General features: G+C 43.8%; 1 protein-coding gene across 2 annotated transcripts in view; it reads right to left on the bottom strand.

Moving 5' to 3' along the window:
• The window catches only part of PEBP4 (phosphatidylethanolamine binding protein 4), a 246,852-nt gene extending 223,957 nt beyond the window's left edge, over window positions 1-22,895 (bottom strand). The window contains exon 1 of one of the 2 annotated variants that reach the window (XM_073892605.1): window positions 22,699-22,895. The gene's annotated coding sequence lies outside the window, so the exon portion shown is untranslated. The other variant, XM_073892606.1, reaches the window with a different exon arrangement.
• Between the last annotated feature and the right edge of the window lie 2 nt (window positions 22,896-22,897).

Below are 22,897 nucleotides of genomic sequence, written 5' to 3'. Positions count from 1 at the left end.
GACTCTTTCTCTGGGCTCTCCTTGCCCTCTCTGTACTAGGGCTGGTTTCAGATTATACCCAGAAAGCTCCTGAGAACATTGCAAGCCAACAATATTCAAAAGAGTTGAAAGCAGGACCTTGAAGAGATGTTTGCACACCCATGTTCAACAGCAGCATTATTCACAACAGCCCCAAAGAGGAAGCAACCCAAGTGTCCATCAACAGAGGAATGGATGGACAAAATATAAATGATATATTATATATCTATGATGGGATATTATTCAGCCTTTAAAAGGAAAGAAATTCTGGCACATGCTATAAAATGAATGAACTTTGAAAACATTCTGCAAAGTGAAATAAGCCAGTCACCAAAGGATAAATACTTTATGATTCCACTCATAGGAGGTACTCCAAATAAGTACTCACATTCATTGAGACAGAAAGTAGAACGGTGGTTGCCAGGGGCTGAGGGGAGGGAAGACTAGACAGTGTTTAAAGGGTATGGAGTTTCAGTTTTACAAGAGGAAAAATGTTCTGAAGTGGATGCTGGTGATGGCTGCACAACAATGTGAACATAGTTTATGCCACAGAAATGTGTATTTCAAAATGGTTAAAGTGGTAAATTGAATGATATGTATATTTTACCATAATTTAAATAATTAAAAAAAATAAAAGCCAACAACATCTATAAAAGACTACAATTATATCTAAGTCAGTCTTCAGCAGGAAGCTCTTTCTAAACATATAAAAATAACCAACACCACAGGAATACAAACAATTATAAGAGAATATTATGAAAAATTATATGCCAACAAATAGGGCAATATGGAAGAAATGGACACATTCCTAGAAACATACCAGCCACCAAAGTTGAAACAGGAAGTAATAGAAAATTTGAACAGGGCACCGTAAGTCAGTTAAGTGTCTGCCTTTGGCTCAGGTCATGATCCCAGGGTCCTGGGATTGAACTCCGGATCGGGGTCTCTGCTCAGCCGGGAGCCTGCTTCTCCCTCTCCCTCTGCCCCTCCCCCCTCCCCTGTGCTCTCTCCCTCTCTCTCACTCGCTCTCTCTCTCTCTCAAATAAATAAATAAAATATTAAAGAATTTTTTTTGATGGGGCGCCTGGGTGGCTCAGTCGTTAAGTGTCTGCCTTCGGCTCGGGTCATGGTCCCAGGGTTCTGGGATCAAGACCCGCATCGGGCTCCCTGCTCACCAGGAAGCCTGCTTTTCCCTCCTCCACTCCCCCTGCTTGTGTTCCCTCTCTCGCTGTCCTCTCTCTCTGTGTCAAAATAAATAAATAAAATCTTTAAAAAAGAAAAGAAAAAAATTGAACAGACCTATAACCAGTAAAGAAATTGAATCAGTAATCAAAAATTTCCCAACAAACAAAAGCCCAGGGCCAGAAGATTTCCCAGGAGAATTCTACCAGACACTTAAAGAAGAGTTAATACCTATTCTTCTCAAATTGTTCCAAAAAAATATAAATGGAAGGAAAATTTCCAAACTCATTCTATGAGGCCAGCATTACCTTGATTCTAAAACCAGACAAAAACCCCACTAAAAAGGAGAATTACAGACCAATATCCCTGATGAACATGGATGCAAAAATTCTCAATAAGATACTAGCTCATAGGATCCAACAGTATATTAAAAGAATTATTAACCACAATCAAGTGGGATTTATTCCTGGGCTGCAGGGGTGGTTCAATATTCACAAATCAATCAACATGATACACCACATTAATAAAAGAAAGGATAAGAACCATATGATCCTCTCAATAGTTGTAGAAAAAGCATTTGACAAAATACAGCATGCATTCTTGATAAAAACCCTCAACAAAGTTGAGATAGAACATACCTCAACATCATAAAGGCCATTTATAAAAGACCCACAGCTAATATCATTCTTAATGGGGAAAAACTGAGAGCTTTTCCTCTGCGGTCAGGAACAAGACAGAGATGTCCACTCTCAGCATTATTATTTAACATAGTGGGGGAAGTCTTAGCCTCAACAATCAGACCACAAAAAGAAATAAAAGGCATCCAGATCAAAAAGGAAGAAGTCAAACTTTCACTATTTGCAGACAACATGATACTCTATGTAGAAAACCCAAAAGACTCCACAAAAAATTGCTAGAACTATTAGTATTACGTGGATTTAGCAAAGTTGCAGGATAGAAAATCGACATACAAAAATCTGTTGTATTTCTATACACTAATAATGAAGCAGCCGAAAAAGAAATCAAGGAATTGATGCCATTTACAATTACACCAAAAACCATAAGATACCTAGGAATAAACCTAACCAAAGAGGTAAAAGATCTGTACTCTGAAAACAAAGAACACTTATGAAAGAAATTGAAGATGACATGAAGAAATGGAAAAACATTCCATGCTCATGGATTGGATGAACAAACATTGTTAAAATGTCCATACCACCCAAAGCAATTTACACATTTAACGTAATCCCTATCCAAATACCACCAGCATTTTTCACAGAACTAGAACAAATAATCCTAAAATTTGTATGGAACCACAGAAGACTCTGGATAGCCAAAGCAATTTGAAAAAGAAAAGCAAAGGTAGAGGCATCACAATTCCAGACTTCCAGCTCTATTACAAAGCTGTCATCATCAAGACAGTATGGTACTGGCACAAAAACAGACACACAGATCAATGGAACAGAATTGAAAACCCAGAAATAGACCCACAACTGTATGGGCAACTAATCTTCAACAAAGCAGGAAAGGATATCCAATGGGAATAAGACAGTCTCTTCAATAAATGGTGTTGGGAAAACTGGACAGCAACATGCAGAAGAATGAAACTGGACCACTTTCTTACACCACACACAAAAATAAATTCAAAATGGATGAAAGACCTAAATGTGAGACCTGAAACCATAAAAATCCTAGAGGAGAACACAGGCAACAACCTCTTTGACCTTAGCACAGCAACCTCTTACTAGAAATGTTGCAAGAGGGCAAGGGAAACAAAAGCAAAAATGAACTATTGGGATTTCATCAAGATAAAAAGCTTCTGCACAGTGAAGGAAACAATCAACAAAACTAAAAGGCAGCCTACGGAATGGGCGAAGATATTCGCACATGATATAATGGATAAAGGGTTAGTATCCAAAATCTATAAAGAACTTATCAAACTCAACACCCAAAAAAACAAATAATCCAGTTAAGAAATAGGCAGAAAGCATGAATAGACATTTTTCCATAGAAGACATCCAGATGGCTAACAGATAGATGAAAAGATACTCAACATCATGCACTCAGCATCAAGGAAATAACAAAACAAAACCACGATGAGATACCACCTCACACCTGTCAGAATGGCTAAAATTAACAACACAAGAAACAACAGGTATTGGCGAGAATTTGGAGAAAGGGAACCCTCCTACACTGTTGGTGGGAATGCAAGCTGGTGCAGCCACTCTGGAAAACAGTATGGAGGTTCCTCAAAAAGTTATCAGTAGAACTACCCTACAATCCAGCAATGGCATTACTAGGTATTTACCCAAAGGATATAAAAATACAAATTTGAAGGGGTACATGCACCTTGGTGTTTGTAGCAGCATTATCAACAATAGCCAAACTATGGAGAGAGCCGAAATGTCCATCAACTGAAGAATGGATAAAGCAGAAGTGGGAAGAAGTGGTGTGTGTGTGTGTGTGTGTGTGTGTGTGTGTGTGTGTGTGATGGAATATTACTCAGCCATAAAAAAGAATGAAATCTTGCCATTTGCAATGATGTGGACAGAGCTAGAGTGTATCATGTGAAGTGAAATAAGTCAGTCAGAGAAAGACAAATACCATATGATTTCACTCATATGTGGAATTTAAGAAACAGAACAGATGGCCACATGGAGGGGGAAAGAGAGAGGGAAACAAACCATAAGAGACTCTTAATGGTAGACAACAAACTGAGGGTTGACAGAGGGAGGTGGGTGGGGGATGGGCTAGATGGGTGATGGGTATTAAGGAGGGCACTTGTGATGAGCACTGAGTGTTGTATGTAAGTGATGAATCACTAAATTCTACTCCTGAAACCAATATTGCACTGTATGTTAACTAACTAGAATTTAAATAAAAATTTAAAAAGAAAAAATATATTAAAATAAGATCTACATTAAATCAACACATATATATGTAAAATTATAAAAATTTAATAGGAAAGATTAGATTTTTTAAAGAAAATTTAATCAATGGAGAGATACCTATAAATCTAGTTGAAATAGTTTAATATTCTAAAAATATTAATTATTTTTAAATGAATTTAAAAATAAGTCTAAATTTCTTTTGGAAAAATTGATATAGCAGAATTGTCAAGAAATTTTTTTGAAAAAGAAAGTTAATGGGGTATGGAGGGGAGAAAGGCATGTCTTATTTATTTTTTTCCTGTAAAGCTATAATAATTAAAACATTTTGGTTCTGTCACAAGAATAAATAGCTCAATGAGACAGAACTGAAAGTCTAGGAGCAAACCTAAGTATGAGTGGATATTTAATATATGATAAAATTGAGATTTAAATTAGGTAAGTACAGAAGCTAGAACAATTGACTAATCAGAAAAATATTAATTCCAGACAGTTCAAATAGTTAAGCATGAAGTATGAAACTACAAAAGAATGAGAAAAATAATACAAAATATTTATAAGATATTGGGGAGGGAAACGCCTTGCTAAGATGAAAAGCAAAGAAAAAAACCAGAAGCAAGAAATGGATGTCTCTTAAGAGAGAAAACTCTGAAATTTTTGAATGCCCATACACAAGCAAAATTATTAAATGCCAATAAACAAGATGAAAGCCAGGCAACAAACTGGAAAATATTTTCAACAAATGACAAAAGATTAATATTCCTAATACCTAAAGAGCCATTATAAATCAATATGAAAAAATTATCATTGCCCTGAAAAATGAGTAAAGCTCACAAACAATTCAAAAAAGAAGGATGAACACATGACTGAAATCATGTTCCTGCTCACTAGCAACAAAGATCGCAAGTTGAAACTAGGTACATTTTGATACATAATTAATATCAAAAGCCATAAAAATGTTTATACAGTTTAACCCCAAAATTCTACTAGGAATTTACTTAAGGAAAAGCTCATGTATTTGCAGCATTATTTATAATAGCAATAGTTTGGAAACCATAGAAGTCTAAGAAGAGGGAATGAAATCTTTTTTTAAATGATGGTATTTCATGTAGAAAAGAAACCATTAGAAATAATGTAAAAAAATTATTAAGTGTGGGGCGCCTGGGTGGCTCAGGTGGTTAAGCATCTGCCTTTGGCTCAGGTCATGAACTCAGGGTCTTGGGATCAAGTCCCACATCGGGCTCCTTGCTCAGCGGGGAGCCTGCTTCTCCCCCTCCCTCTGCCATTCCCCACAGCTAGTGCTTTCTCTCAAATAAATAAATAAAATCTTTTTTAAAAATTACTAAGTGCTATGGAAAGATGCACACACAGCTATAGCAGGGTTCCAAGAGGACCTCGATGGCATACTCACATCAGGAGAAATCAAGGAGGGATGAATAAAGGGGCTGCTTACAAAGGTGAGGGCAGGGTAGGGGGACACCTGAGGGGTGGAGAAGTAACTGGGGGCTAGTTACAACAAACTGTCACTAGACCTCAAGGGCTTCGGGGAGGGAGGGCGGGGACCACAGCAAGCTCAGTGAGGTGCTTAGGATGCAGGATTTGAGGACATATTCACCCTCAGGGCTGTGCAAGGCACAGTGAGTGCCTCCTTACATGTTTGCCCCAGAGGCACCTGCCTCACCCCATGCTAGTCTGGTTGTGGGGGAGGGAGCTATTAAAGGAACTTAGAAGGAAGATCCTGCAGAAAAGTCTGTGCGGAGAGGAGCAGTGTGACCTTTTCGGGGGGGAGGCAGAAGCAGCTCAGGTGACCCCACAGAGAGGCTGCCTGAGACAAATACCTGCTCTCACTTTCCTCCCATCCTATTTCCTGCAGGGCTTTCTTTCATCAGACTCATCCCGAAGCCAGAGGGCAAGACTGGTTTACAATCAGCCTCTGGGACAGATCACAGGACAAAGAGCAGATCCAAGGGGCACAGAGATTTCCATAGAATGACACAAAGTTAAGCAAAACAAGCAGGTTCCAAAGCAAAATCTAAAATCCGATGCCTATTTTTACATAAATTTTATTTAGTGGTATACCTGGGGTGTAACATTACATTATGGTTGATTTTTAAATAGTTTTTGCTTTATACATATTCGCTAAATTTAATGGAATGAGTGTCATAAAAAGAAAAAAAAGAGGGGCGCCTGGGTGGCTCAGTCGTTAAGGATGTGCCTTCGGCTCAGGTCATGATCCCAGGGTCCTGGGATCGAGCCCCACATCGGGCTCCCTGCTCAGCGGGAAGCCTGCTTCTCCCTCTCCCACTCCCCCTGCTTGTGTTCCCTCTCTTGCTGTCTCTCTATCTGTCAGATAAATAAATAAAATCTTTAAAAAAAATTTTTTAAAGAAAAAAAGAAACATTCCAAAAATCATATAGAGGTTGTGGCCTTAAGAAGAAGAAGTAAAAAGCGTGGATGAAAAAAGTCAAAATATTTTCAGGGGTTGCTTTTGAGTGATGAATGTTTATAGAGTGGTTATGTCTAGGGGGCAAGTGTTGTAGTTTTGTTTTTGTGTGTGCATCTTAATCCTTTTCTTTCTTTGAAAATGTCCTAAAGTGAATGTATGTCTTGCTATCATAAATCCAGAAGCTATTCAAATAAGTAGATTGGAGAGAGGGGAATAAATGTGTGTAAGATGGAAAGGAGAGAAAAGAATCTCCGTAAATAGCTACCTGTCCTTCCTGTGAGTTGACACCCCAAGCTCACTTATACTTATCTAATGTGTAAAATGATATGATTTCTCAAGCTCTTTTTGCTCCAAAATTCCTTTAAAGAAGAAAACAATTCTTCTCTAACAGACCTCCTAACCTGCGGTCATGGTCATAAGACAAGGCTGACCAATGCACGGCTCAAATAAGTAGAGTAGGACTCGGAGGAGGAGTTGGGAGCGCCACCTCCCTGCAGGCCTGGGCATTACAGCTGAGCAGGGACCTTTTCCAGGCTCCAGGAAACGCCGCCTTCTACCTGCCTTCTCGCAGAGGCTGCGTGTTGACCTCCTTTTCCTTCCCTGACCACTTTAAAATCCAGCTCACTGTCTTCTACAGTCTCCTGTCTTCTAAAATTACAGTGCTTGGGACGCCTGGGTGGCTCAGTCAGTTAAGCGTCTGCCTTCGGCTCAGGTCATGATCCCAGGGTCCTGGGATTGAGTCCCACATCCGGCTCCTTGCTCAACGGGGAGCCTGCTTCTCCCTCTGCCTGCCGCTCCCCCAGCTTGTGTTCCCTCTCTCACTCTGACAAATAAACAAATAAAATCTTTACGGATAAATAAATAAAACTACAACACTTGGCCCCCAGAAATAACCACTTGTAACTCTATAAACATTCATCACCCAAAAGCAACCCTTGTAAATATTTTGACTTTTTTCATCCAGGCTTTTTATTTCATCATCTTTTTTTTTTTAAAGACTTTATTTATTTATTCATGAGAGACAGAGAGAGAGGCAGAGGCAGAAAAGGTGAAGCAGGCTCCCTGCAGAGCAGGGAGCTGATGCAGGACTCGATCCCAGGACCCTGAGATCATGACCTGAGCTGAAGGCAAATGCTTAACCAACTGAACCACCCAGGCGCCCCTTTATTTCATCTTCTTAAGGCCACAACCTATATATGATTTTTGGAATGTTTCCTTTTTTTTCTTTTTATGACATTCATTCTATTCAATTTAGCAAATATATAAAAGCAAAAACTTGGATCTCGCCATCCTCGAGGTGAATTCAGCATTCATAAGTGTGAGCCATCCAACACTATGGCTTCTTGGTTCCTCGACTGTCTCACTTTTTCAGAGCTTAACCTCCGTTCTCTCTCCACCACCCACTCCGCAGGGCACGCTTTGAAGCTCCCCTTCTGCCAGAACTGTTGCACTTCGGCAATCTGCCCCCTCGCATCGCTGTCCAGCCCGTCCCTCTGGCTCTCCCACTCAGCCACTTCCTCCCACTGCAGCTGTGCTTGGCCTCATGCAGCCCATCAGTCCTTGTGCATGGCTGGTTTTCTGCTGCCATCATGTCCCTCCTTCCAGCCCGGCTACTCAATCTGCCACCACCAGCTCTGTGCCATCTTTTTTTTTTTTCTTTTTTCTCTTTTTTTAAGACTTACTTATTGGAGGGAGAGAGTGTGCATGCAGGGATGGAGCAGAGGGAGAGGGAGAGAAACTTAAGTAGACTCCCACTGAGTGCGGAGCCTGACTCTGGGCTCGATCTCACAACCCTGAGATGATGACCTGAGCAGAAACCAAGAGTTGGATGCTCAACCGACTGAGCCATCCAGGCGCCCCAGCACTTAAATATTCTTAAGTTTCTTCCACCTATAAAAGATCTCTTTTAGTAGTGGATGCCCTGAAGCATAACCCAGATGCCCCCTCTGGACCAAGGCATCCAATCTCTCAGCTGCTGAAAGTGTGGCTGCTGGAGGCTCACAGTCGATGCGCCCTCTGCCGATTTGCCAAAGGGGGCTGCCTGGCCTCAGGTGACACCCATTCCCCTGGGGCAGGCCACACCGATGACCGGTTGGTGCTGGGGTATTTGAAGGATACTCTGGAATTGTTTTAGGGTAAGACATACTGAAATGCAGATGACAGTCACAAAGGAAGAAGTTTATACTCACAGATCCCTAGAAACGGGACAAGGCACACCACGCAGGGGGCCACATGGGGAAGTGCAGGTTTCCATCAGGAGGCAGAGGGCGCAAGGGGAAAATAGGGGAAAGATGGGAGTAAGCTTTATGATGGCTTCAATGGGAAAGGCAATGCAAGGCAGGGTAACAGGTTTAAGATTGGCTAGTTTGAAACTGAGGGTTCTAGAGGGGTGGGGGGTGGCGGGATGGGTTAGCCTGGTGATGGGTATTAAAGAGGGCACGTTCTGCGTGGAGCACTGGGTTTTATACGCAAACAATGAATCATGGAACACTGCATCAAAAACTAATGATGTAATGTATGGTGATTAACATAACATAATAGTAAAAATAAAATAAAATGCTCAAAAAAAAAAAGATTGGCTAGTTTGAATCATTTTATGGACGCTAGGATATAGGGGCTTTCCCTAGTCATCTGGTGCCCGATGCTGAGGTGATTAGGACAGGGTGGTAGTGTCTGTTGAGGGTCTGGACTCTGGATTGGTTGGTTTGCATATGAAAGTCATGCTCACAGGGGAGTCTCTCTAGGATCAGCAAGATGTTAAAACATCGGAAAACACAGCAAATAAAAAGGCATGGTTAATACAGGGGGTAAAGGTTCAACCCCCCCTTGCCCTGATTCCAGAACAACTCTGAAAGGCCACCCTAGCTCCATGGCTCCCAGAGCGCTCGGCCCAGGCCTTTGGGTAAATGCGTCCACAGTCCAGCTCCCGCCTCTGCTCCTTGTGCTGCACCACCCAGGGAAGCGACCCAAGACAGTCTCTCTCACCCCACGGCACCCCACCCCCCCCACCTCTCGCTTTCCTTCACAGCCAAACTTCTTGGAGGCACAACGTCTGCTCACTGTCTCCACGTGTACAAATCCACGGCCATGGCTTCTGCTCCGTGGTTCTCAAACTTCAGCCTGAATCAGAGTCATGGGGAGGGTTGTCAATGCACAGACTGCAGGGCGGCACCTCCAGAGCATGTGAGGGAGTGGACCTGAGCTGCGGCCCCCAGTCTGTGCCTCTAACATGCCGCCATGTTGGAGAAGCCCCCACTGCAGCAGCAGTCCCCCAGTTCTGTCAGGAGGAAGTCCACACTTCCTAAGGCTCTTCAGGAGCTGGTGGCCATTTATTCTGTCAGCCTCGACTGTCACCAGGTTTTTCTCACTGTCATCCAGTCACTGCCATAGTTGTGCTTTCTCCTGGAGATACGCTTGCCTTTGTGCCTCTGGGCCTTTGCACATGTCTTGTTTGCTGTGTCAGGTGCTTCCTTAACACCCTGACTTCTTTTCCCTGCCGGTAGCCCCCTTTCAGCTTCCTGTCTCTTTTCCAGTCATGTCTTCGGGGAAGTCTGGGTCTTCTGCTGCCTCCCCTCAGAGGCAGCCCTCACTAAATTACCACCCAGTGACTGGAAAATGAATAATGGCAGAAGCGCTGCTCTTTCATTACAGAAATCCCTCCCCTCAGGTGAGGCAAAGATGGAAAAGGCAAAGGAAGAGTCCGGTGGGGAGTGCTGGGCCACACTGGTGGCTCCGCAGGAGGACAATGGGGTGGAAGAGGCATCACCCGCAGGAGGAGGGGTGACACAGCAGCTGTTCTCCTCTTGCTTAAGCTTCCTCTATCCTCGAACTGACAAACACAGGCTTGCCCTGCTCTCCTCAGTTCCCTGGGCCCACCACCTGGGGCAGATGAAACCCACCCCTGCACCAGCTCTCCCAGGGGAGCCACCCCCCCACCCCAGTCTGGGCCCCCCAGCCAGCTCTGGTGGGAGTCATGTGATTGCTTTGGTGTGCATGACAAGCTCCCCAGAGTGATGCTTTGCGGGTTGACCTTGTTGTCCAGGACAGATCCCGCTCCGCGCGAGCCTGCGGATGTCTGTGAGCGTTGGGCTGCTTCCCGGGCTTGGGGGGTGGGGTGGGGCAGGGGCGGCGGCAGGGGCACCCTCACTTTTCCTCCACAGATATTTGGCCCCAGTTTTCAGGTTTGGGTTATGTAACACCTGAGGAGAACTACACTCCCCGGTCACCCACACCTTTTCCTTTTCGTGGAGCATTTCACAGGCGCAGCTCCTTCTCAGAGAAGGTCTATTTTGGGAGCTGTTTTCATTTGACCTATATTAAGCACAGTCACAAGGCAGAGGCAAGTCGCAGGGTGCAGGGTGGCCTGCTTGCTCTTTGTGCTTTTTTAGTGTCACGGGTGAGAAAGCCAGACAAGCTAGTGCCTACAGCTCTGGAGCTGAGCCTCGGGTGGCCCATGGAGCTCACCACGGCATCCGGCCACAGAAAGCTCTAGGCTGGAACAGCCCACCTGTAATAGTGCAAGGCCCGGCTGCGCCGCCCCCCCATTCCGTAGTTCTGGTTTGTGTCCCCCTGAGGCCCCACGAAAGACAGCACTTCCGTCACTGCAACACTGGTCAGGGAAACATTGAGGTTCCCTGCAGGCCCAGAATTTACCAGGCCGGGAAGAGTCCAGGCCTGTGAAGTGCCGCTGGTAGAGTTTTAATTGGCCGCCAAGCCCCTCGGTGGGGAATTGTCTTTCCCAGGTTAATAATTAAATCACATGACCAGCAGGGAGAGAGAAAGGGCTGCTGGGAGCCATCTGGCCCAGGTACTGAGCACAAACAGGTACTCCGTGGAGTCGCCACCACTTTGAGGGCCTGTGGAGAAAATGACAACTGAAGTGATTCACCCACGAAGTGTCCCGTTGGCCCCTCTTCAGTGGGGGCATCTCCTGCACCACTGTTTTCTCCCTTGGGGCTCTTCTTGTCTCGCTAGAAGCAGAGGCCCAGTTCCAGGGTCTAAAGCTCTGCTCCACACTGCCCACCCCAAAGCTGCATCTCCCACACCTCCTTCCTCCTGAGGGTCAGGCCCACGTCTCCAAAGCAGAACTGCACGCTTCCTCCGCACTCGGATCAGCCCCCGCCCCAGGGAGGACAGGGCTGTCGGCCGGATCTTCCACGTGCCCCGCACCCTGTCTGCCTTTGCAGGGCAGAATGGACACTGATGAGGACTTCTCGGGCCAGCTGGAGAGATGCTAATGTCAGTCTCAGAACAGTCAGGAGAGAATCCTGGCTTTGTACTGTGCAGCAAACATCAGGGCTTCTGCTCCCATTCTTTGCGACCCAGTGAGTGAATGGCTCTCCTCGAGATGCTGAGTGTGTCCTGCACACCAAAGTGACCACATGATTCCCCCCAGAGTTGGCTGGAAGCAGTGAAGGAAGTGGGGAGGCCAGTCCCCTGGGAGAGCTGGTGGATGGCATTGGGGAGGAGGGAGAGGGACAGGGAGAGGCCTTGGCAGCTGAGGTTAGCTGAGGTGTGGGCTAAGTGCACAAGTGGAAGGAACTTTGAAAACTTGAGTTTTGGGTCTTGAGGGACTGAGGGTGGTGGAGAGAATGGGTAGCGCATTCTAGGCAGGGGCACGGGTAGGGTAAGGCCAAGCACAGCCCTCACACGGGGCACATGGGATGCTCTGAGAACACAGTGAGTAGGGGATTAGGAGAAAAGGGGAACCAGGCTGAGGAGGCTTAAATTCAAAGGTGTCCTTCCAGCTGGGCAGCCCCTTTCCTTCCTCTGATCTCTCTTCCTAGTCCCTGGGGCATGACGAGTCCTGGCCACCCCAACACCCCAGGGGGCTCCTGGGGTGGGAGTGTGGAAGAAGTAAACACTCTCTGTGAGCTGATGCAGAGACACTGGCAGACAGAGGACTGCAGACTACCCAACGGGTCTCCCGGGGCAAGGCCTTTCTCTCCAAAGGCAGGAATTTGGGGGAGGTGGGGGAGCCAAGACAAAAGGACCAAAGGAAAGGACCCTGAAATCATAGCCAAACAGAAGCAATGGAGAGATTTTTGCTTCATTAAGGAATAAAGAAAAGACAGTATCATTCTCTACTCAATGAAATACCAAAAAGGAATACAGTGGGGGGTGGGGGGTGAAATCCCAGGTGGGGATATTGTCATTTTCAGTTGGGGACATGCCAGAAGCATTGTTTCTGTCGATATGGCATAATCAGCAGAATACGTTTTTTTTTCCCAAGATAAAATACATATCAAAATGCAAGTATTCACTATTTGACTCAGTTTCCCCTCTTTCAGCTAAGTTAGAAATGTCCCAGTGAAGAAATAAAGGCTCCTTGTGCACTGAGCACATGCTACTCAAAGGCAGGAAAATGACCTTCACCTCATAATACCAGCACTCAGCACTCCGCTCAATAAACATTTGCTGAAAGACCAAATTTGCAAAGAAAGAAGCTCCTTGACAAATACAGGCCACCTCTAGAACTGGTTAATTCCATCATGGTATTATCCATTGATGATAATATTAGGCAGTTGTTCAAAAGGTATGGATTTAAATATTTGGGGACAATTCAGGAACTCTGAGTACCAACTGGGTAGTAGATGATATTAGAGAATTTGTTTTTGTTTTTGGTTTTTGTTTTGTTTTTGTTTTTTTAAGTAGGCTCCACACTTGGGTGTGCTCGGCTTGAATGCACAACCCTGACATCAAGACCTGAGCTGAGGTCAAGAGTCGAATGTTTAACCGACTGAGCCACCCAGACGCCCTGATATTAGAGAATTTTTTTAGTTTATTTCAGGGTGATGATGGTTTTGTGGTTATTTATGTAGGAGAATGTCCTTTTTGAGGAAAGATGTGTTGAAGTATTTCGGAGTAAGTGTCATAATGTCTGTGTAGGGGGCCAGGGACGGCCGGCCACCCTAGGTGGGCCGCTTTAACATGAAGATTATTTTGAGTTAAAAGCAATCAAAACGCAGCAGATTCAGGAAAAGCTCTTCACCTCCCCCTCAACTGCCTAAAAAGAATTTAGATAGAGGACCTGCTCCAGGAACAGAGCTGAGGACCTGCTCCAGGAACAGAGCTGAGGACCTGCTCCAGGAACAGAGCTGAGGACCTGCTCCAGGAAGAGAGCTGCCACCGTAGAGAACTACGTTATGATGCGAGCCGGGTGCGGTAGACAGGGAGGAACCTGGCAAGGCCTGTTTGCGCCAAGTCCTGTGGTCCCGCTGTTTCTGGGGGACCGGAGTGGCCCCCCTCCCCCAGCATTTGTTTATCAAACATTTATTTTTTCATCTTCCTGTGAATTACATTCCTTCCTTTGAAGTTCCAGACCCCTACCTCCTTTCTTTAGTTCAGGATGACATATGTACCTCATTGTGCCTGCCCGTGTTTGGAGTTTCCATGTCCGTGTGGATTCCCTGTGTATATGAAATAATGTCAATTTGATTTTTTTTTTTTGAAAGAGAGAGCGTGTGTGCGTGTGCACCCTCACGTGAGGTGAGGGAGGTGCAGAGGGAGAGAAAGAGAATCTTAAGCAGGCCCACACCCAACACAGAGCCCCATGTGGGGCTTGATCTCAAGACCCTGGGATCATGACCCCTGAGATCCTGACCTGAGCTGAATTCAGAAGTCAGACACTTAACCAACTGAGTCACCTAGGCATCCCGTCAATTTGATTCTTAGTCCAGCTAAAAGGACCTTGAAGATGTTGCTCCTCAACATCTCCAAGTTATTTTGAAAAATTTTGGCCCCCAAAAAAAGCATGAAAAATGTTAACAAATTGTTAAGTCTAGGTAATGGGAATCAGTATTTATTGGATTATTTCTTTTCAATTTTTCTAGATGTTTGCAAACATGTACAGTAAAAAATTTAAAGATATGATGTATATCACACATCAGGCTAGAATCAAGAAAAAAATCTAAAATTGATAATTAAGGAAAAAATGTATAAAAAGTGTATAACGTGGAAGTAATAGAACTGAAAAGAATTGCCACTCTGATGTTGAAATTATGGAGGATATCTTTTACTTAACTACCTGTTAGGTTTTTTTAATCTCTGAAAAGCATGTTTAAAAGCTATTTGCAATAAGCAATTCACTGCCTAACTTCCTATAGTCTTTATATATTGTCATGATATATCCACATACGTGTATACCTACTTTATTCGTCTTTTTTTTTTAAAGATTTTATTTATTTATTTGAGAGAGAGAGAATGAGAGATAGAAAGCATGAGAGGGAAGAGGATCAGAGGGAGAAGCAGACTCCTTGCTGAGCAGGGAGCCCAATGTGGGACTCGATCCCGGGACTCCAGGATCATGACCTGAGCCGAAGGCAGTCGCTTAACCAACTGAGCCACCCAGGCATCCCTCGTCTTTTATGCACCAAGTTATTTAATGTACCAAGTTGCAACTTTGTGTTTGCTTTTATCACTGACCTATACGATGCAATAAAACAATTAAAATACTGTTTGTACCGTAAGAAAAAAACTACCCACATTTATTGCTGTAGTGACATTTTACAATTGAAGGAAAAGACCTAGCAAAACGTTTCCTTCCTTCTGGCCTTACCTTTCTTCCCTCAACAATCATTAATTTGTTTATTATTTTGATTAATAATTTCTTTTTTGGAAGGGCACCCGAGTGGCTCAGTCTGTGAAGCGTCTGACTCTGGCTCAGGTCATGATCTTGGGGTCCTGGGATCAAGCCCGGCGTTGGGCTCCCTGCTCAGTGGGGTGTCTGTTTCTCCCTTTGCCTCAACCGACCCCTGCCCCCACTTGTGCTCTCTCTCTCTCTCTCTCTCTCTATCAAATGAGTAAGTAAAATCTTTTAAAAAATAATTACATTTTTTGCTTCTCTTCCCCCACCCCCTGTCAAAAGGTATTAACATACTTATTTCAAAAATCTGGAAAATATTAAAATACACAGAAAGAAAAATTTAAGACCCTTATTTTCCACATCCAGAGATAACCAGTTTACATTTGGTGATATTTCTTTCCTTCTGAGAGGTTTTGTGGGGTTATTTACGAAGTCCCAGACCCCTACCCTTTTTCCTGTATGAATTTTTCTTGATTAATTGAGATCATGCTGATAAACAATCACGTGTCTGTGTGAGAGGTGTGTGTGTGTGCGCGCATGCCCGTGTGATACACATTCCATCTTCCGAATATACCATCATTTATTTAAAACTTCCCATTGTAGGGCACTTAGGGCTCTAGACTGCATGTTTTACTCCCCCACACACCCCAGATGCATATTTTGAAACCTCATTCTCAATATGATGGTATGTGGGGGTGGGGCCTTTGGAAGGTGATTAGGTCATGAGGGTGGAGCCCTCATGAATGGGATGAGTGTCCTTACAAAAGAGACCCCAGAGAGATCCATTCCACCTTTGATCATGTGAGGCTACAGAGAGAAGACTGGTGTTTATAAACCAAAAAGTGGACTTTTACTAGATACTAAATATCCCAGCATGTTGATGTTGAACTTCCCAGCTTCCAGAACTGTGAGAAATATTTTTCTCTTGTTTCTAAGCCCCAGCTTACGGTATTCTGTTCTAACAGCCAAATGGACTAAGACAGTTTATTTTTTTTTCCTCCATTCCACCCCCCCCCAACTTACTAGTATTATGATCATCCTTCACATAAATCTTTTCCTGACTTCTGATTATTTCCTTAGATTTTGTTCTTAGAATTTTCTTGGGTCAAAGTATATGTGTTCTTTTAAGCCTCTTCATATATATGTAAAAGAGGGGAAAGAAATTTTTCCTCTGCCTCTTAGGTTAGTGACTGAGGCCTGCAAAGTAAACCAAAAAAGACAGAGTAACAGGGGAAAAAGGTTTTCTGGAGTACACATGGGAGCCAACAAATGAAGTAGCTCGCTTGTTAAATGGTTCAAGTTAAAGCCTTATCTACCTAACTTACTAGGGAAAGGGGAGGGAGGGAGGAAAAGCTTCTATAGGAAGAGTAAATGTTTTTTTTTAGGAAAGACAATGGATTTTCCGAACAATCTCTTTCCGAGATAAGAAAGTTTGTGATGATGTTTGTCTGTCAAGTATGAGTTTCCTTTCTGTCTCCTTCAGGGCCATACAAATCCCCCAGAGAAGAGATTTGGGGTAGGTTTTATTTGATCTATTCTGGGACTAGATCTTCCCTGAAGAAAGAACTTGTGACAGACTTACTTCCCAGAACTTGCTGCTTTTAGTCAGATAAGGGAAGCTCTGAGAAGCCTTCTTTCTGCAACCTTTGACTCTCAAATGTCTTCATACATTAAATAATCTTTTATTTAAAATAATCTTCATAACAACTTGGGGGCTCTGCATGGGTCCTCACATATTCCATCTGATCGTTTTTCAGAAATGTACTAATTTATACTTCCATCAAGTAGTGGGAGTTGAGTATCATCATTAAAAAAAAAAATTCTTACTGATTCCACAGATTAAAAATTGATCTAATTTTTGCTTTTTAAAAATAACTGAGGGAACACCTGGGTGGCTCAGTTAAGCTTCTGCCTTTGGATCAGGTCATGATCCCAGGGTCCTGGGACTGAGCCCGGCATCAGGCGACCTGCTTAGCGGGGAGCCTGCTTCTCCCTCTCCCACTCCCCCTGCTTGTGCTTGTTCTTTCTGACAAACAAATAAATAAAATCTTCAAAAAAAATAAAAATAAGTAAAAATAAAAATAACTGAGGTTAAGCCTTTTAAAAAATGTTCCCAAATTTATTTCCTTTTAAAAAATGAATTGTATTTGCATGTTCTTTGCCTATTTTATTTGCTAAAAAAACTTACTGGTAAATGAAAAGCCTTCAGGTTTTAAATGCCCAATTGTTATATTAGAATATTTATGAGGACAAACAGTGAAAAAAAAGTTGTGTATTTATATTACCAGTGTGAAGAGAAATGAGAATTCATTTAATCGTCAAATTCCTTAATAATTCTGAAAAACAGAAGGGTCAGATCATTTCATCAGGACAATTTCGATTGTTATGCTAGCTATCTTCAAAGTGAAAGTCTGAACTAATGTCCAATACCAAGTTTTTTAAAAAAAAAAACAAACTCTGTGGATATTTAAAATTAGAGCTCCAAATTCCAAGGAATCCGTTCTTCTAACAGCTTTGTGTGATGTCCCAAATACTTTCGAAATCCCAAATTACAACTTTGTGTTTCTGCTTGATTACATGAAGTGCATCTCATCCCATAGCTATGGCCCCAAAACAACACGTAGCATTAGTCCAAATCTCCTATTTTTTACTTTCCTCTTTAGCCATAGGTAATCAAAACACTAAATTGCTCTAAGCTGCTTCTTTCAAGTGTACTACTTATCTGCAGAGATTTAAGCAAAAAAAAATTGTTCACAATTTTTCCGATTTTAAACTACCTACTGATTTTCCTCTGAGATTTAGAAATGTCTTTTTCAGAATTCGACTGCAGTATATATAAAAGGTCTGCTTGTGAGAATGTATGTTTTCCTTCCGATCTCATTTCCTATTGTAAAAGCTAATTGTCAGTGCCTGGCACGGTGTCTGCCATAACTAGTTCAATAAATGTTGACTGGAGCTGATTCGACCACTGATAAAAAGTGAACCATCTTTTTAACTCTGGTTGTGCTGACAATTATTTTTAAACCTATGCTGAGCTGTATGATTGACTGAAAGATAGAGATCTCATTCCCCGGCGGGAGCCTCTGGAGCCGCAGTGACCTCCCCACCCCGCTACCCTCTTATTGACTTCCATGGAGCCTTGAGATGCTCTCCTCACTAGGGCAGGCCCTTCAGGATTGTTCCAAGTAGGCTGGTTTTGAGAGCTGAGTCTTTTGCCAACCAGATTCATTTGAATTAGCCACTGTCCCTGCCAGGAATTCACAGCTGGAGCTGGTGCAGGCTCCTTCTGTTGGGTGGGGGGCAGGAGGGAGGAAGGGGAGGTAGGATGAAAAGGGACAAAATGTAGGTACCTTCTGTGTAGCCCCTTTCTCCTCCTCCCTGCCTCTGAAGCAACTCAAATCTGCTCTCCAGGGGTTGCAGAATGAGCAGTAGGCATACCCTGGCTGCCATGCGCTTACGGAAAAGTATCGGGTTCTCCAGAGGAGTTTAGGGCTCCAGAGGAGCCTAAGCTTGGCCCTCAGCCCAGTCAGCTGAGCTCCAGCTGCAGCAGCACCATGCTGCTCAGCCCAGGCAGCCCAAGATCTGGAGCACTTCAAGCTCAGGTATAGCTGGCCCTTCTGCCCACTCTCCCAACCCCAGTCTTGCCCACTGGGCTCTCAGAGGCCCCAGTCTATAAATGGTGATGTCAGAGGCTAAGCACTGAAGCCTGCCCAGGCATTTGTGTAGCAGAACTAGAAGAGAGAAGCCTTTCATTGCTCCCAGTGATGTCTGGCTCTGTCTTCTCACCATTTCGCTGAACCCATGCGCAGGAAAACCTAGAGGCTACTGGTTTGGGGCTCTTACCTCTGTTCCCATCATGCGGCCCAAAGGAGGCCCTGGGCAAGATGGTCATGCTTGTTTTAAAATCTCTCTCCAGCCTCCTGGCCTTTGCACCTGTTGGTGGAAGGCTCTGCTCCAGTATCTCCTTCCCAGCCGTCCACTGCCCCTTCCTGCCACTCCCTCATTCTCAAGTCTTTGTGATGTACAAAGGTAGAACTGCCTCACAAACTAGACTTCAGGTTCTGTGCAAACTCCAGTTCATTGGTATAGGCGCCATCATTCTTGCAAGGCACCTTCTGGTCTCGGTTTAGAAATAGTGAGTACCATGATTAGCTCGCTTGATTAGCTCTCCCTGCCTCCTCCATGAGTGGGTACATAGACACCATGTAGACATGTTTGTACCAACATGTAGACTATTTTGTTACCAACCCAGTGAAATAAGAGTTCAGATAGTTTCTCTATAAAGGGCTGAAATGCTGAGACTGATAATTTGGCCATAGCAAAGCAGAGGTAAAATGTGGAGGGAAAATACTTGCTTTTGGCCATAGTGATCATAACCTATATTTTTATTTTCTACCCTAAGGAAAAAAGGTTTTTGGTAGGGGCAGGACTTATTTATCATTTAAATAACTCATTTCACAATGTTTTTCTGGAATTTGAGTGGGCCTGTTTGGAATGTTGTTGGATTGTTAGCAGCCCCCTCATGATATGCTTATTCAGGGGTGTACATGAGTCTCTTCCTGACCAAGGATACACCTGGAGACTCTCTACTGGCAGGATGATGGCTGTGACCTTCAGCACAGAACTCTGCTCCTGAGTAACCACTTTGGGTGTTTGGGAGGCACACGGAACAATTTCAGAGTAGTGTGAAGCACACACTCATTTTTCTTTATGTATCTTCTACTTCTAAATGTTCTACTATGAACCTGTAAAATCAGAGAAAAAAAGACATAAAAAAGAAGATAATGCTATATGGCATATTATATACCAATTATGTATTTTAGATATATCCTATATCGAGTCGTAAAAATTTTAGTGGTTCTTAATTTTTCATATTTTTCTGCAACTATCAATATTTGTTAATGAAGGGGCACCTGGGTGGCTCAGTCGTTAGGCGTCTGCCTTCGGCTCAGGTCGTGATCTCAGGTCCTGGGATCGAGCCCCACATCGGGCTCCCTGTTCAGTGGGAAGCCTGCTTCTCCCTCTCCCACTCCCCCTGCTTGTGTTCCTTCTCTCACTGTGTATCTCTCTGTCAAATAAATAAATAAAATCTCTAAAAAATATATATTTGTTAATGTACATTTGTTAATTATAGAACCAGAGAAATATTTTTAAAATAAAGTCCTGGGGCTTTTTTCTTAGCCAAAACCCCAGTTGATAAATGTGAATTACAGAGAAAGGTTTAAACAGGAAGGGCAAGCTTAACATGTTTGAGAAAAAATATAGAAAACTATATTTATCACCTTAGGCTAAGGAAGGGTTTCTTAAGACACAAAATATACTATCCTTGAAAGAAACCTTAATAAATTCAACTGCAATATAAGAACGTATGTTCATCAAAAGCCACCATAAAGAAAGTCATATAACAAGCCACACTCCTGGAGAAAATATTTGTCACACGTAGAACTGAAAAGCTAGAAATGTTTTTTGTATATTAAAATACATTAATACTTAAAAATATATATAATATATAATATTTTTCATATCATTAAACAATATTAGTTCCAGAACATGTAAATAACTCATACAAATTGCTGATGTTAAGAAAATGCTGGTGTCCAGAAAATGGGCAAAGGACATGAACAGGCACCTCACAGAAGAAGAAACACAAATGTACCAAAACGTTGGAAGATACCCACTCGACCTTGTTAGTACCAGAGAAACACGGACTGTTCCTGCTGAGATACCATGATGCACCCAGCAGAGAGGCCAAGGGGAGGTGAGAATCAGCAGCAGCTAGAACCCTTCTTCACTGGCCACTTCAGAAAACCCTTCAGTGCAATCTTGTCAAGTTGATCCGGCACTTACCCCATTACCCAGCAATTCCATTTCTGGGTATTTACCCAGTGAGAAATGTTTGAACATGTGCACTTGGTCAAGCACAAGAACATTCAAAGGAGCGGTTTTCATACTAGCAAAGACTAGCCAGTGGAATAATATGCCGCGGCCCTGGGAATCACATGGCCCTGCAGATGGAGGCACCATGGCCGCACACAGCAGAGTGGCCCCATCTTAGTAACACAAAGTCCAGCAAGATGATGCACATACAGTATAATATCCTTTCTCAAAGCTTCAAAACAAGCAAACCTATGCAGTATATTATTTAGGGAGGCCTCCACAATATGATAGAAAATATTCTAAATCTTCAGGGAAATGACCAACACCAGATGCCGACTAGGGGCCCCTGTGTCGAGAGGTTAGACGTGGGGACGAGGAGTCCCGCGCGCGTGGCTTCAACCGTGCAGTGTGTTGCTTGTGTCACACTTTTTAAGTCGAGTAAGGGGTTTGCAGTTGTTTGGGTTCCTATTATGTTTTATGACTTGGATATGTGTAATATTTTAGTGGACCATATATTAAAAATATTAATGACTACACAAGGAAATATGTGAGATATCCAAAACCTGTAAGTGGAACCCCTTTGATTTGAACTCAGTCTGACTTGGGATTCCAAGCTCTTAAACCTACTTGGTCATGATGTATTGTCTTATTAACAGTGCTTTTAGTTTGAGAAAAAAAAAAAATCCTGATTATAATCATCGGTATGGGTATCGAGGTACAGACTCATTTCCTTAACCCCACCCTTTACTTCTCAACATCTTCCAAAATGATCATTGTCCCCCCAGTGTGGCTAAGAGAGAGAAGGGGAGGAGTGCCCAAAGCATGCTTCTCTAGCGCCCCGTACAGACCAGATTTACTGTAGCAGCGAGTGGGGTGTCCACCAGACCCCAGGGGGCTGGGCGGTGACATCTTCACCCACAGGCCAACTCCCCTGGTTCTTTTCACTGGCCCATGGTTCTTTTCACTGTAGTCATTCTTTGGGGTGAGGGCTTTGTTTCCTGAATACACTGAGGGTGTCCCCCAGCCCTACCCCCTGCATGCGCTCCCAGGGGTCAGCCGATCAGACTGGCACAGAGCCCTTTCTTTACTTAGCAGAGCTGCTGGAAGGGGCAGGGTTGGCACTATGAATCCTTGAGCCCCGGGCAGCTGGAGAAGATAAGAGGTGGAGAACAATCTGGGGAAGGGAGGCGAAAAGCAACCGGCTTCTGGAGGAGTGAGGATAGCACACAGAACTCAGCGCTACTGAAGCGTGCACCAGGGTCCCACGGGAGATAAGTGCTGTGAAGGCCATGGAGACCCTCTCCCTTCCCTGCTGGGGCATCCAATGGGGACAAGTTGGGGTGATGGCAGAATGCATCCCAGCCCGGTGCACTGTCATGTCAACTCCCCCTACCCCTCTCCACAGCACCAGCCCCTCACATCATATTCAAAATGGGGAGACAACAGAGTCCAAGCCATTGCAAGAGATACACAAGCTCCATCAACCAAGTAAAAAGCCATTGTTCTTAGCGTTCAAAATGAGGGATATCAAACCTTTAAGACTCACAAAATGGCAAATTGAGGTCCAGAAATTGATTGCAAGAAGCACAGTGGCCAGTCTAGGTTTTGAACTCCGTTGCTCAATCCTCTTGAGTATCCTGGCTGGCCAGACACGTATGTCTGACCACTACAAGCTAATAGCTTTCCCGTTGTTTATTTTCTACCTGAGTGCAAAGGAGCAGAAGCAGGAAGAAAGGCTTCCTGTCCAGCAACACTCCCCAACTGCCATCTCGCTTCTCCAGCTTGGCTTCCCTCTGTATAGCCTCCAGCTCAGGTTGCCAAAATTAATCACCGGTGGGGTTGAAGCAACAGCGCTGTTCCCTGGCTCTAGGCCAGGCTCCCAGGATGTGCGTCAGAAAGAGC

This window comes from Callorhinus ursinus, unplaced genomic scaffold (assembly GCF_003265705.2).
Source record: "Callorhinus ursinus isolate GAN/ISIS: 27379988/994484 unplaced genomic scaffold, GSC_fseal_2.0 scaffold4, whole genome shotgun sequence".
NCBI lineage: Eukaryota > Metazoa > Chordata > Mammalia > Carnivora > Otariidae > Callorhinus > Callorhinus ursinus.
The sequence above is the reverse complement of the archived record's forward strand: the minus strand, read 5'-3'. Positions and strand labels throughout refer to the sequence as shown.